The 13,833-nt window shown below is 43.8% G+C and overlaps 7 non-coding genes across 7 annotated transcripts; all 7 read right to left on the reverse strand.

Moving 5' to 3' along the window:
• Window positions 1-1,046: 1,046 nt before the first annotated feature.
• trnam-cau (transfer RNA methionine (anticodon CAU)) lies at window positions 1,047-1,119 on the reverse strand. Its single transcript has one exon. It is a non-coding gene; the product is annotated as a tRNA-Met (tRNA).
• Window positions 1,120-3,049: 1,930 nt separating this feature from the next.
• Window positions 3,050-3,122, reverse strand: trnam-cau (transfer RNA methionine (anticodon CAU)). Its single transcript has one exon. It is a non-coding gene; the product is annotated as a tRNA-Met (tRNA).
• Window positions 3,123-4,992: 1,870 nt separating this feature from the next.
• On the reverse strand, window positions 4,993-5,065 carry trnam-cau (transfer RNA methionine (anticodon CAU)). The gene has a single exon. It is a non-coding gene; the product is annotated as a tRNA-Met (tRNA).
• A 1,967-nt stretch (window positions 5,066-7,032) lies between these two features.
• trnam-cau (transfer RNA methionine (anticodon CAU)) lies at window positions 7,033-7,105 on the reverse strand. Its single transcript has one exon. It is a non-coding gene; the product is annotated as a tRNA-Met (tRNA).
• Window positions 7,106-9,018: 1,913 nt separating this feature from the next.
• On the reverse strand, window positions 9,019-9,091 carry trnam-cau (transfer RNA methionine (anticodon CAU)). Its single transcript has one exon. It is a non-coding gene; the product is annotated as a tRNA-Met (tRNA).
• Window positions 9,092-11,004: 1,913 nt separating this feature from the next.
• trnam-cau (transfer RNA methionine (anticodon CAU)) lies at window positions 11,005-11,077 on the reverse strand. The gene has a single exon. It is a non-coding gene; the product is annotated as a tRNA-Met (tRNA).
• Window positions 11,078-13,389: 2,312 nt separating this feature from the next.
• trnam-cau (transfer RNA methionine (anticodon CAU)) lies at window positions 13,390-13,462 on the reverse strand. Its single transcript has one exon. It is a non-coding gene; the product is annotated as a tRNA-Met (tRNA).
• Between the last annotated feature and the right edge of the window lie 371 nt (window positions 13,463-13,833).

Below are 13,833 nucleotides of genomic sequence, written 5' to 3' on the forward strand. Positions count from 1 at the left end.
TTCAGAGTGGGCTTTCTGCAGCCACAACAGAGAGCAACCAGAGCAACTTGTACCCACCAATTTTACAGGTGTAACTGAGGTGAAGTGCTATAGAGCCCCCATCAAAACATCTGCCCCGTGTGAGGGTCGAACTCACGACCTTGGGATGATGCCACTGATACGCTGCCTACTGCACATCAGTCAGGTTAAAACACTTTTCTAAAAGAGAGATGGTTCGAATCCCCAAAATGTGTGTTTGACACCAGATTGCAAGGTCGAACTCACGACCTTGAAATTATGCCTACTGCACATCAGTTAGATTGAATCCCCATAACTTGTGTTTGACACCAGATTGGAAGGCTTTTTTAAGAGAGTGATGTTTCGCATCCCCTTTACTTTTATTTGACAGCTTCCACAGTTTGGAGTGATAGACCTTCCGAATGGGCTTTCTGCAGCCACCACAGAGACACATTTTGGCTGTACATTGACTGTAAATAAGTGAGACTGCAAGGCTTTTCTTCAAGAGAGATGGTTTGAATCCCCATAACTTGAGTTTGAGATTGGAAGGTTTTTCTAAGAGAGTGATGTTTCGAATCCCCATAACTTTTATTTGACACCTTCCACAGATTGTAGTGATTGAGCTTCCAAGTTGACGTTCTGTAGATACAACAGAAAGCAATCAGAGCCACTTGTGCCCACCAACTTTCCAGCTGTAAGTGAGGGGAAGCGCTTTGGACACCACATCAAAACATCTGCCCCGTGTGAGGTTCGAGCTCACAACCTGACATGCTGCTTACTGCACATCAGTCAGTCTGCAGCGCTTTTCCAATAAAGAGATTGTTCGAATCTCCATAAATGATGTTAGACAGTAAGTTGCAAGATTTTTCTGAAGGAGAGATGGTTCGAATCCCCATAACTTGTGTTTGACACCTTCCACACTCTGGAGTGATTGACCTTCCCAGTGGGCTTTCTGCAGCTAACACAGAGAGCAACCGGAGGCACTTGTGGCCAGCAACTTTCCAGCTGTAACTGAGGGTAACCGCTATTGACCCTATAATCAAAATCAATGCCCCGTGTGAGGGTTGAAATCACGACCTTCAGATTATGAGACTGACGCGCTGCCTACTGCGCCAACAAGGCCTGAAAAGCTTAAAAATACATGTATTGTGAGCCTAGACTCACTTTCCCACACTGATTCATTAGTCCTGCAGACTTTGCTAAAAGTAGTCCTTCAAATGACCTGTTGTTTAGACTAAAGGTTAAACACTCAACTCACAAGTTTCTTCATCTGGCTTTTCTTCTCATTTTGAAAGTTTATGGAAAGTTGCAAAAGAGGTAGTTTCACGTTGGATAAACTTGACTGACTTGCCCCATGTCAGTCTATGTCAAGAGAAGGAGAGTCTGCAAAGGTGCTTTTGTCACACTGCGTATTCTATTATGACAGTAACGGCAAAACCCAAGGAAAAGTTGTCTGACTTGACAAGTTTCAGCGGATAATAAGGAGAGCAGAAACTGAAAGACGACAAAGATCTGATTGCAACGCTTTTCTTAAAGAGAGATGGCGTGAATCCCCATTGATTGTGTTTGACACCAGATTACAAGGTTCTTCTACGAGAATATCTTTTTGAATCTCCATAACTTGTATTTGACACCTTCCACACTTAGGCGTGATTGAGCTTCCAAGTTGATTTTCTGCATCCACAACAGAAATCAACCGGAGCCACTTGTGCCCACCAACTTTCAAGCTGTGACTGAGGTGAGGTGCGATAGACACCACATCAAAACATCTACCCCGTGTGAGGGTCGAGCTCACGACCTTGAAATTATGCCACTGACACGCTGCCAACTGCACATCAGTCAGATTGCAATGCTTTTCTTAAAGAGAGATGGTTTGAATCCACATAAATTGTGTTTGACACAAGGTTGAAAGGCTTTTCTGAGGGAGTGATGTTTTTCGAATCCCAATAACTTGTATTTGACACCTTCCACAGTTGAGAGTCATTGAGCTTCAGAGTGGGCTTTCTGCAGCCACAACAGAGAGCAACCAGAGCAACTTGTACACACCAACTTTACAGCTGTAACTGAGGTGAAGTGCTATAGAGCCCCCATCAAAACATCTGCCCCGTGTGAGGGTCGAACTCACGACCTTGGGATGATGCCACTGATACGCTGCCTACTGCACATCAGTCAGGTTAAAACACTTTTCTAAAAGAGAGATGGTTCGAATCCCCAAAATGTGTGTTTGACACCAGATTGCAAGGTCGAACTCACGACCTTGAAATTATGCCTACTGCACATCAGTTAGATTGAATCCCCATAACTTGTGTTTGACACCGGATTAGAAGGCTTTTTTTAAGAGAGTGATGTTTCGCATCCCCTTTACTTTTATTTGACAGCTTCCACAGTTTGGAGTGATAGACCTTCCGAATGGGCTTTCTGCAGCCACCACAGAGACAAATTTTGGCTGTACATTGACTGTAAATAAGTGAGATTGCAAGGCTTTTCTTCAAGAGAGATGGTTTGAATCCCCATAACTTGTGTTTGAGATTGGAAGGTTTTTCTAAGAGAGTGATGTTTCGAATCCCCATAACTTGTATTTGACACCTTCCACAGATTGGAGTGATTGAGCTTCCAAGTTGACGTTCTGTAGATACAACAGAAAGCAATCAGAGCCACTTGTGCCCACCAACTTTCCAGCTGTAAGTGAGGGGAAGCGCTATGGACACCACATCAAAACATCTGCCCTGTGTGAGGTTTCGAGCTCACAACCTTGAGATTATGCCGCTGACATGCTGCTTACTGCACATCAGTCAGTCTGCAGCGCTTTTCCAATAAAGAGATGGTTCGAATCTCCATAAATTATGTTAGACAGTAAGTTGCAAGATTTTTCTGAAGGAGAGATGGTTCGAATCCCCATAACTTGTGTTTGACACCTTCCACACTCTGGAGTGATTGACCTTCCCAGTGGGCTTTCTGCAGCTAACACAGAGAGCAACCGGAGGCACTTGTGGCCAGCAACTTTCCAGCTGTAACTGAGGGTAAGCGCTATTGACCCTTTAATCAAAATCAATGCCCCGTGTGAGGGTTGAACTCACGACCTTCAGATTATGAGACTGACGCGCTGCCTACTGCGCCAACGAGGCCTGAAAAGCTTGAGAATACATGTATTGTGAGCCTAGACTCACTTTCCCACACTGATTCATTAGTCCTGCAGACTTTTCTAAAAGTAGTCCTTCAAATGACCTGTTGTTTAGACTAAAGGTTAGACACTCAACTCACAAGTTTCTTCATCTGGCTTTTCTTCTTATTTTGAAAGTTTATGGAAAGTTGCAAAAGAGGTAGTTTCACGTTGGATAATCTTGACTGACTTGCCCCATGTCAGTCTATGTCAAGAGAAGGAGAGTCTGCAAAGGTGCTTTTGTCACACTGCATATTCTATTATGACAGTAACGGCAAAACCCAAGGAAAATTTGTCTGACTTGACAAGTTTCAGCGGATAATAAGGAGAGCAGAAACTGAAAGACGACAAAGATATGATTGCAACAGTTTTCTTAAAGAGAGATGGCGTGAATCCCCATTGATTGTTTTTGACACCAGATTACAAGGTTCTTCTACGAGAATATCTTTTTGAATCTCCATAACTTGTATTTGACACCTTCCACACTTAGGCGTGATTGAGCTTCCAAGTTGATTTTCTGCATCCACAACAGAAATCAATCGGAGCCACTTGTGCCCACCAACTTTCAAGCTGTGACTGAGGTGAGGTGCGATAGACACCACATCAAAACATCTACCCCGTGTGAGGGTCGAGCTCACGACCTTGAAATTATGCCACTGACACGCTGCCAACTGCACATCAGTCAGATTGCAATGCTTTTCTTAAAGAGAGATGGTTTGAATCAACATAAATTGTGTTTGACACCAGGTTGAAAGGCTTTTCTGAGGGAGTGATTTTTTTCGAATCCCAATAACTTGTATTTGACACCTTCCACAGTTGAGAGTCATTGAGCTTCAGAGTGGGCTTTCTGCAGCCACAACAGAGAGCAACCAGAGCAACTTGTACCCACCAATTTTACAGGTGTAACTGAGGTGAAGTGCTATAGAGCCCCCATCAAAACATCTGCCCCGTGTGAGGGTCGAACTCACGACCTTGGGATGATGCCACTGATACGCTGCCTACTGCACATCAGTCAGGTTAAAACACTTCCAAAAGAGAGATGGTTCGAATCCCCAAAATGTGTGTTTGACACCAGATTGCAAGGTCGAACTCACGACCTTGAGATTATGCCTACTGCACATCAGTTAGATTGAATCCCCATAACTTGTGTTTGACACCTGATTGGAAGGCTTTTTTAAGAGAGTGATGTTTCGCATCCCCTTTACTTTTATTTGACAGCTTCCACAGTTTGGAGTGATAGACCTTCCGAATGGGCTTTCTGCAGCTACCACAGAGACAAATTTTGGCTGTACATTGACTGTAAATAAGTGAGATTGCAAGGCTTTTCTTCAAGAGAGATGGTTTGAATCCCCATAACTTGTATTTGACACCTTCCATAGATTGGAGTGATTGAGCTTCCAAGTTGACGTTCTGTAGATACAACAGAAAGCAATCAGAGCCACTTGTGCCCACCAACTTTCCAGCTGTAAGTGAGGGGAAGCGCTATGGACACCACATCAGAACATCTGCCCCGTGTGAGGTTCGAGCTCACAACCTTGAGATTATGCCGCTGACATGCTGCTTACTGCACATCAGTCAGTCTGCAGCGCTTTTCCAATAAAGAGATGGTTCGAATCTCCATAAATGATGTTAGACAGTAAGTTGCAAGATTTTTCTGAAGGAGAGATGGTTCGAATCCCCATAACTTGTGTTTGACACCCTCCACACTCTGGAGTGATTGACCTTCCCAGTGGGCTTTCTGCAGCTAACACAGAGAGCAACCGGAGGCACTTGTGGCCAGCAACTTTCCAGCTGTAACTGAGGGTAAGCGCTATTGACCCTTTAATCAAAATCAATGCCCCGTGTGAGGGTTGAACTCACGACCTTCAGATTATGAGACTGACGCGCTGCCTACTGCGCCAACGAGGCCTGAAAAGCTTAAAAATACATGTATTGTGAGCCTACACACTTTCCCACACTGATTCATTAGTCCTGCAGACTTTGCTAAAAGTAGTCCTTCAAATGACCTGTTGTTTAGACTAAAGGTTAAACACTCAACTCACAAGTTTCTTCATCTGGCTTTTCTTCTCATTTTGAAAGTTTATGGAAAGTTGCAAAAGAGGTAGTTTCACGTTGGATAAACTTGACTGACTTGCCCCATGTCAGTCTATGTCAAGAGAAGGAGAGTCTGCAAAGGTGCTTTTGTCACACTGCGTATTCTATTATGACAGTAACGGCAAAACCCAAGGAAAAGTTGTGTGACTTGACAAGTTTCAGCGGATAATAAGGAGAGCAGAAACTGAAAGACGACAAAGATCTGATTGCAACGCTTTTCTTAAAGAGAGATGGCGTGAATCCCCATTGATTGTGTTTGACACCAGATTACAAGGTTCTTCTACGAGAATATCTTTTTGAATCTCCATAACTTGTATTTGACACCTTCCACACTTAGGCGTGATTGAGCTTCCAAGTTGATTTTCTGCATCCACAACAGAAATCAACCGGAGCCACTTGTGCCCACCAACTTTCAAGCTGTGACTGAGGTGAGGTGCGATAGACACCACATCAAAACATCTACCCCGTGTGAGGGTCGAGCTCACGACCTTGAAATTATGCCACTGACACGCTGCCAACTGCACATCAGTCAGATTGCAATGCTTTTCTTAAAGAGAGATGGTTTGAATCCACATAAATTGTGTTTGACACAAGGTTGAAAGGCTTTTCTGAGGGAGTGATGTTTTTCGAATCCCAATAACTTGTATTTGACACCTTCCACAGTTGAGAGTCATTGAGCTTCAGAGTGGGCTTTCTGCAGCCACAACAGAGAGCAACCAGAGCAACTTGTACCCACCAACTTTACAGCTGTAACTGAGGTGAAGTGCTATAGAGCCCCCATCAAAACATCTGCCCCGTGTGAGGGTCGAACTCACGACCTTGGGATGATGCCACTGATACGCTGCCTACTCCACATCAGTCAGGTTAAAACACTTTTCTAAAAGAGAGATGGTTCGAATCCCCAAAATGTGTGTTTGACACCAGATTGCAAGGTCGAACTCACGACCTTGAAATTATGCCTACTGCACATCAGTTAGATTGAATCCCCATAACTTGTGTTTGACACCAGATTGGAAGGCTTTTTTAAGAGAGTGATATTTCGCATCCCCTTTACTTTTATTTGACAGCTTCCACAGTTTGGAGTGATAGACCTTCCGAATGGGCTTTCTGCAGCCACCACAGAGACAAATTTTGGCTGTACATTGACTGTAAATAAGTGAGATTGCAAGGCTTTTCTTCAAGAGAGATGGTTTGAATCCCCATAACTTGTGTTTGAGATTGGAAGGTTTTTCTAAGAGAGTGATGTTTCGAATCCCCATAACTTGTGTTTGAGATTGGAAGGTTTTTCTAAGAGAGTGATGTTTCGAATCCCCATAACTTGTATTTGACACCTTCCACAGATTGGAGTGATTGAGCTTCCAAGTTGACGTTCTGTAGATACAACAGAAAGCAATCAGAGCCACTTGTGCCCACCAACTTTCCAGCTGTAAGTGAGGGGAAGCGCTATGGACACCACATCAAAACATCTGCCCCGTGTGAGGTTCGAGCTCACAACCTGACATGCTGCTTACTGCACATCAGTCAGTCTGCAGCGCTTTTCCAATAAAGAGATTGTTCGAATCTCCATAAATGATGTTAGACAGTAAGTTGCAAGATTTTTCTGAAGGAGAGATGGTTTGAATCCCCATAACTTGTGTTTGACACCTTCCACACTCTGGAGTGATTGACCTTCCCAGTGGGCTTTCTGCAGCTAACACAGAGAGCAACCGGAGGCACTTGTGGCCAGCAACTTTCCAGCTGTAACTGAGGGTAAGCGCTATTGACCCTTTAATCAAAATCAATGCCCCGTGTGAGGGTTTAACTCACGACCTTCAGATTATGAGACTGACGCGCTGCCTACTGCGCCAACGAGGCCTGAAAAGCTTGAAAATACATGTATTGTGAGCCTAGACTCACTTTCCCACACTGATTCATTAGTCCTGCAGACTTTGCTAAAAGTAGTCCTTCAAATGACCTGTTGTTTAGACTAAAGGTTAAACACTCAACTCACAAGTTTCTTCATCTGGCTTTTCTTCTCATTTTGAAAGTTTATGGAAAGTTGCAAAAGAGGTAGTTTCACGTTGGATAAACTTGACTGACTTGCCCCATGTCAGTCTATGTCAAGAGAAGGAGAGTCTGCAAAGGTGCTTTTGTCACACTGCGTATTCTATTATGACAGTAACGGCAAAACCCAAGGAAAAGTTGTGTGACTTGACAAGTTTCAGCGGATAATAAGGAGAGCAGAAACTGAAAGACGACAAAGATCTGATTGCAACGCTTTTCTTAAAGAGAGATGGCGTGAATCCCCATTGATTGTGTTTGACACCAGATTACAAGGTTCTTCTACGAGAATATCTTTTTGAATCTCCATAACTTGTATTTGACACCTTCCACACTTAGGCGTGATTGAGCTTCCAAGTTGATTTTCTGCATCCACAACAGAAATCAACCGGAGCCACTTGTGCCCACCAACTTTCAAGCTGTGACTGAGGTGAGGTGCGATAGACACCACATCAAAACATCTACCCCGTGTGAGGGTCGAGCTCACGACCTTGAAATTATGCCACTGACACGCTGCCAACTGCACATCAGTCAGATTGCAATGCTTTTCTTAAAGAGAGATGGTTTGAATCCACATAAATTGTGTTTGACACAAGGTTGAAAGGCTTTTCTGAGGGAGTGATGTTTTTCGAATCCCAATAACTTGTATTTGACACCTTCCACAGTTGAGAGTCATTGAGCTTCAGAGTGGGCTTTCTGCAGCCACAACAGAGAGCAACCAGAGCAACTTGTACCCACCAACTTTACAGCTGTAACTGAGGTGAAGTGCTATAGAGCCCCCATCAAAACATCTGCCCCGTGTGAGGGTCGAACTCACGACCTTGGGATGATGCCACTGATACGCTGCCTACTCCACATCAGTCAGGTTAAAACACTTTTCTAAAAGAGAGATGGTTCGAATCCCCAAAATGTGTGTTTGACACCAGATTGCAAGGTCGAACTCACGACCTTGAAATTATGCCTACTGCACATCAGTTAGATTGAATCCCCATAACTTGTGTTTGACACCAGATTGGAAGGCTTTTTTAAGAGAGTGATATTTCGCATCCCCTTTACTTTTATTTGACAGCTTCCACAGTTTGGAGTGATAGACCTTCCGAATGGGCTTTCTGCAGCCACCACAGAGACAAATTTTGGCTGTACATTGACTGTAAATAAGTGAGATTGCAAGGCTTTTCTTCAAGAGAGATGGTTTGAATCCCCATAACTTGTGTTTGAGATTGGAAGGTTTTTCTAAGAGAGTGATGTTTCGAATCCCCATAACTTGTATTTGACACCTTCCACAGATTGGAGTGATTGAGCTTCCAAGTTGACGTTCTGTAGATACAACAGAAAGCAATCAGAGCCACTTGTGCCCACCAACTTTCCAGCTGTAAGTGAGGGGAAGCGCTATGGACACCACATCAAAACATCTGCCCCGTGTGAGGTTCGAGCTCACAACCTGACATGCTGCTTACTGCACATCAGTCAGTCTGCAGCGCTTTTCCAATAAAGAGATTGTTCGAATCTCCATAAATGATGTTAGACAGTAAGTTGCAAGATTTTTCTGAAGGAGAGATGGTTTGAATCCCCATAACTTGTGTTTGACACCTTCCACACTCTGGAGTGATTGACCTTCCCAGTGGGCTTTCTGCAGCTAACACAGAGAGCAACCGGAGGCACTTGTGGCCAGCAACTTTCCAGCTTTAACTGAGGGTAAGCGCTATTGACCCTTTAATCAAAATCAATGCCCCGTGTGAGGGTTTAACTCACGACCTTCAGATTATGAGACTGAAGCGCTGCCTACTGCGCCAACGAGGCCTGAAAAGCTTGAAAATACATGTATTGTGAGCCTAGACCTACTTTCCCACACTGATTCATTAGTCCTGCAGACTTTGCTAAAAGTAGTCCTTCAAATGACCTGTTGTTTAGACTAAAGGTTAAACACTCAACTCACAAGTTTCTTCATCTGGCTTTTCTTCTCATTTTGAAAGTTTATGGAAAGTTGCAAAAGAGGTAGTTTCACGTTGGATAAACTTGACTGACTTGCCCCATGTCAGTCTATGTCAAGAGAAGGAGAGTCTGCAAAGGTGCTTTTGTCACACTGCGTATTCTATTATGACAGTAACGGCAAAACCCAAGGAAAAGTTGTGTGACTTGACAAGTTTCAGCGGATAATAAGGAGAGCAGAAACTGAAAGACGACAAAGATCTGATTGCAACGCTTTTCTTAAAGAGAGATGGCGTGAATCCCCATTGATTGTGTTTGACACCAGATTACAAGGTTCTTCTACGAGAATATCTTTTTTAATCTCCATAACTTGTATTTGACACCTTCCACACTTAGGCGTGATTGAGCTTCCAAGTTGATTTTCTGCATCCACAACAGAAATCAACCGGAGCCACTTGTGCCCACCAACTTTCAAGCTGTGACTGAGGTGAGGTGCGATAGACACCACATCAAAACATCTACCCCGTGTGAGGGTCGAGCTCACGACCTTGAAATTATGCCACTGACACGCTGCCAACTGCACATCAGTCAGATTGCAATGCTTTTCTTAAAGAGAGATGGTTTGAATCCACATAAATTGTGTTTGACACAAGGTTGAAAGGCTTTTCTGAGGGAGTGATGTTTTTCGAATCCCAATAACTTGTATTTGACACCTTCCACAGTTGAGAGTCATTGAGCTTCAGAGTGGGCTTTCTGCAGCCACAACAGAGAGCAACCAGAGCAACTTGTACCCACCAACTTTACAGCTGTAACTGAGGTGAAGTGCTATAGAGCCCCCATCAAAACATCTGCCCCGTGTGAGGGTCGAACTCACGACCTTGGGATGATGCCACTGATACGCTGCCTACTCCACATCAGTCAGGTTAAAACACTTTTCTAAAAGAGAGATGGTTCGAATCCCCAAAATGTGTGTTTGACACCAGATTGCAAGGTCGAACTCACGACCTTGAAATTATGCCTACTGCACATCAGTTAGATTGAATCCCCATAACTTGTGTTTGACACCAGATTGGAAGGCTTTTTTAAGAGAGTGATATTTCGCATCCCCTTTACTTTTATTTGACAGCTTCCACAGTTTGGAGTGATAGACCTTCCGAATGGGCTTTCTGCAGCCACCACAGAGACAAATTTTGGCTGTACATTGACTGTAAATAAGTGAGATTGCAAGGCTTTTCTTCAAGAGAGATGGTTTGAATCCCCATAACTTGTGTTTGAGATTGGAAGGTTTTTCTAAGAGAGTGATGTTTCGAATCCCCATAACTTGTATTTGACACCTTCCACAGATTGGAGTGATTGAGCTTCCAAGTTGACGTTCTGTAGATACAACAGAAAGCAATCAGAGCCACTTGTGCCCACCAACTTTCCAGCTGTAAGTGAGGGGAAGCGCTATGGACACCACATCAAAACATCTGCCCCGTGTGAGGTTCGAGCTCACAACCTGACATGCTGCTTACTGCACATCAGTCAGTCTGCAGCGCTTTTCCAATAAAGAGATTGTTCGAATCTCCATAAATGATGTTAGACAGTAAGTTGCAAGATTTTTCTGAAGGAGAGATGGTTTGAATCCCCATAACTTGTGTTTGACACCTTCCACACTCTGGAGTGATTGACCTTCCCAGTGGGCTTTCTGCAGCTAACACAGAGAGCAACCGGAGGCACTTGTGGCCAGCAACTTTCCAGCTTTAACTGAGGGTAAGCGCTATTGACCCTTTAATCAAAATCAATGCCCCGTGTGAGGGTTTAACTCACGACCTTCAGATTATGAGACTGACGCGCTGCCTACTGCGCCAACGAGGCCTGAAAAGCTTGAAAATACATGTATTGTGAGCCTAGACCTACTTTCCCACACTGATTCATTAGTCCTGCAGACTTTGCTAAAAGTAGTCCTTCAAATGACCTGTTGTTTAGACTAAAGGTTAGACACTCAACTCACAAGTTTCTTCATCTGGCTTTTCTTCTCATTTTGAAAGTTTATGGAAAGTTGCAAAAGAGGTAGTTTCACGTTGGATAAACTTGACTGACTTGCCCCATGTCAGTCTATGTCAAGAGAAGGAGAGTCTGCAAAGGTGCTTTTGTCACACTGCGTATTCTATTATGACAGTAACGGCAAAACCCAAGGAAAAGTTGTGTGACTTGACAAGTTTCAGCGGATAATAAGGAGAGCAGAAACTGAAAGACGACAAAGATCTGATTGCAACGCTTTTCTTAAAGAGAGATGGCGTGAATCCCCATTGATTGTGTTTGACACCAGATTACAAGGTTCTTCTACGAGAATATCTTTTTGAATCTCCATAACTTGTATTTGACACCTTCCACACTTAGGCGTGATTGAGCTTCCAAGTTGATTTTCTGCATCCACAACAGAAATCAACCGGAGCCACTTGTGCCCACCAACTTTCAAGCTGTGACTGAGGTGAGGTGCGATAGACACCACATCAAAACATCTACCCCGTGTGAGGGTCGAGCTCACGACCTTGAAATTATGCCACTGACACGCTGCCAACTGCACATCAGTCAGATTACAATGCTTTTCTTAAAGAGAGATGGTTTGAATCAACATAAATTGTGTTTGACACAAGGTTGAAAGGCTTTTCTGAGGGAGTGATGTTTTTCTAATCCCAATAACTTGTATTTGACACCTTCCACAGTTGAGAGTCATTGTGCTTCAGAGTGGGCTTTCTGCAGCCACAACAGAGAGCAACCAGAGCAACTTGTACCCACCAACTTTACAGCTGTAACTGAGGTGAAGTGCTATAGAGCCCCCATCAAAACATCTGCCCCGTGTGAGGGTCGAACTCACGACCTTGAGATGATGCCACTGATACGCTGCCTACTGCACATCAGTCAGGTTAAAACACTTTTCTAAAAGAGAGATAGTTCGAATCCCCAAAATGTGTGGTTGACACCAGATTGCAAGGTCGAACTCACGACCTTGAGATTATGCCTACTGCACATCAGTTAGATTGAATCCCCATAACTTGTGTTTGACACCAGATTGGAAGGCTTTTTTAAGAGAATGATGTTTCGCACCCCCTTTACTTTTATTTGACAGCCTCCACAGTTTGGAGTGATAGACCTTCCGAATGGGCTTTCTGCAGCCACCACAGAGACAAATTTTGGCTGTACATTGACTGTAAATAAGTGAGATTGCAAGGCTTTTCTTCAAGACAGATGGTTTGAATACCCATAACTTGTGTTTGAGATTGGAAGGTTTTTCTAAGAGAGTGATGTTTCGAATCCCCATAACTTGTATTTGACACCTTCCACAGATTGGAGTGATTGAGCTTCCAAGTTGACGTTCTGTAGATACAACAGAAAGCAATCAGAGCCACTTGTGCCCACCAACTTTCCAGCTGTAAGTGAGGGGAAGCGCTATGGACACCACATCAAAACATCTGCCCCGTGTGAGGTTCGAGCTCACAACCTTGAGATTATGCCGCTGACATGCTGCTTACTGCACATCAGTCAGTCTGCAGCGCTTTTCCAATAAAGAGATGGTTCGAATCTCCAGAAATGATGTTAGACAGTAAGTTGCAAGATTTTTCTGAAGGAGAGATGGTTCGAATCGCCATAACTTGTGTTTGAGATTGGAAGGTTTTTCTAAGAGAGTGATCTTTCGAATCCCCATAACTTGTATTTGACACCTTCCACAGATTGGAGTGATTGAGCTTCCAAGTTGACGTTCTGTAGATACAACAGAAAGCAATCAGAGCCACTTGTGCCCACCAACTTTCCAGCTGTAAGTGAGGGGAAGCGCTATGGACACCACATCAAAACATCTGCCCCGTGTGAGGTTTGAGTTCACAACCTTGAGATTATGCCGATGACATGCTGCTTACTGCACATCAGTCAGTCTGCAGCGCTTTTCCAATAAAGAGATGGTTCGACTCTCCATAAATGATGTTAGACAGTAAGTTGCAAGATTTTTCTGAAGGAGAGATGGTTTGAATCCCCATAACTTGTGTTTGACACCTTCCACACTCTGGAGTGATTGACCTTCCCAGTGGGCTTTCTGCAGCTAACACAGAGAGCAACCGGAGGCACTTGTGGCCAGCAACTTTCCAGCTTTAACTGAGGGTAAGCGCTATTGACCCTTTAATCAAAATCAATGCCCCGTGTGAGGGTTTAACTCACGACCTTCAGATTATGAGACTGACGCGCTGCCTACTGCGCCAACGAGGCCTGAAAACCTTAAAAATACATGTATTGTGAGCCTAGACCTACTTTCCCACACTGATTCATTAGTCCTGCAGACTTTTCTAAAAGTAGTCCTTCAAATGACCTGTTGTTTAGACTAAAGGTTTCTTAACTGCTTTTTACAAACTTTGGTCGGACGTTCACACCTTCTTGCAGCCGAACACCTCCGCTTCCGCTTTTGATGGTGTATATTCGGGCATACGAACCTTTTCTTACCCGCTTTTTACAAACCATGGTTGGACTTTCACACCTCTTAGCTGAACAACTCCACTCCCTCTTTTGATTGTGTACAGTCGGGTATTTTAACCTTTTCTTACCCGCTTTTTACCAACTATGGTCGGACATTCTTACCTTCT

This window comes from Leuresthes tenuis, unplaced genomic scaffold, assembly GCF_036924035.1.
Source record: "Leuresthes tenuis unplaced genomic scaffold, fLeuTen1.0.hap1 SCAF_21, whole genome shotgun sequence".
In the NCBI taxonomy this organism is placed as follows: domain Eukaryota; kingdom Metazoa; phylum Chordata; class Actinopteri; order Atheriniformes; family Atherinopsidae; genus Leuresthes; species Leuresthes tenuis.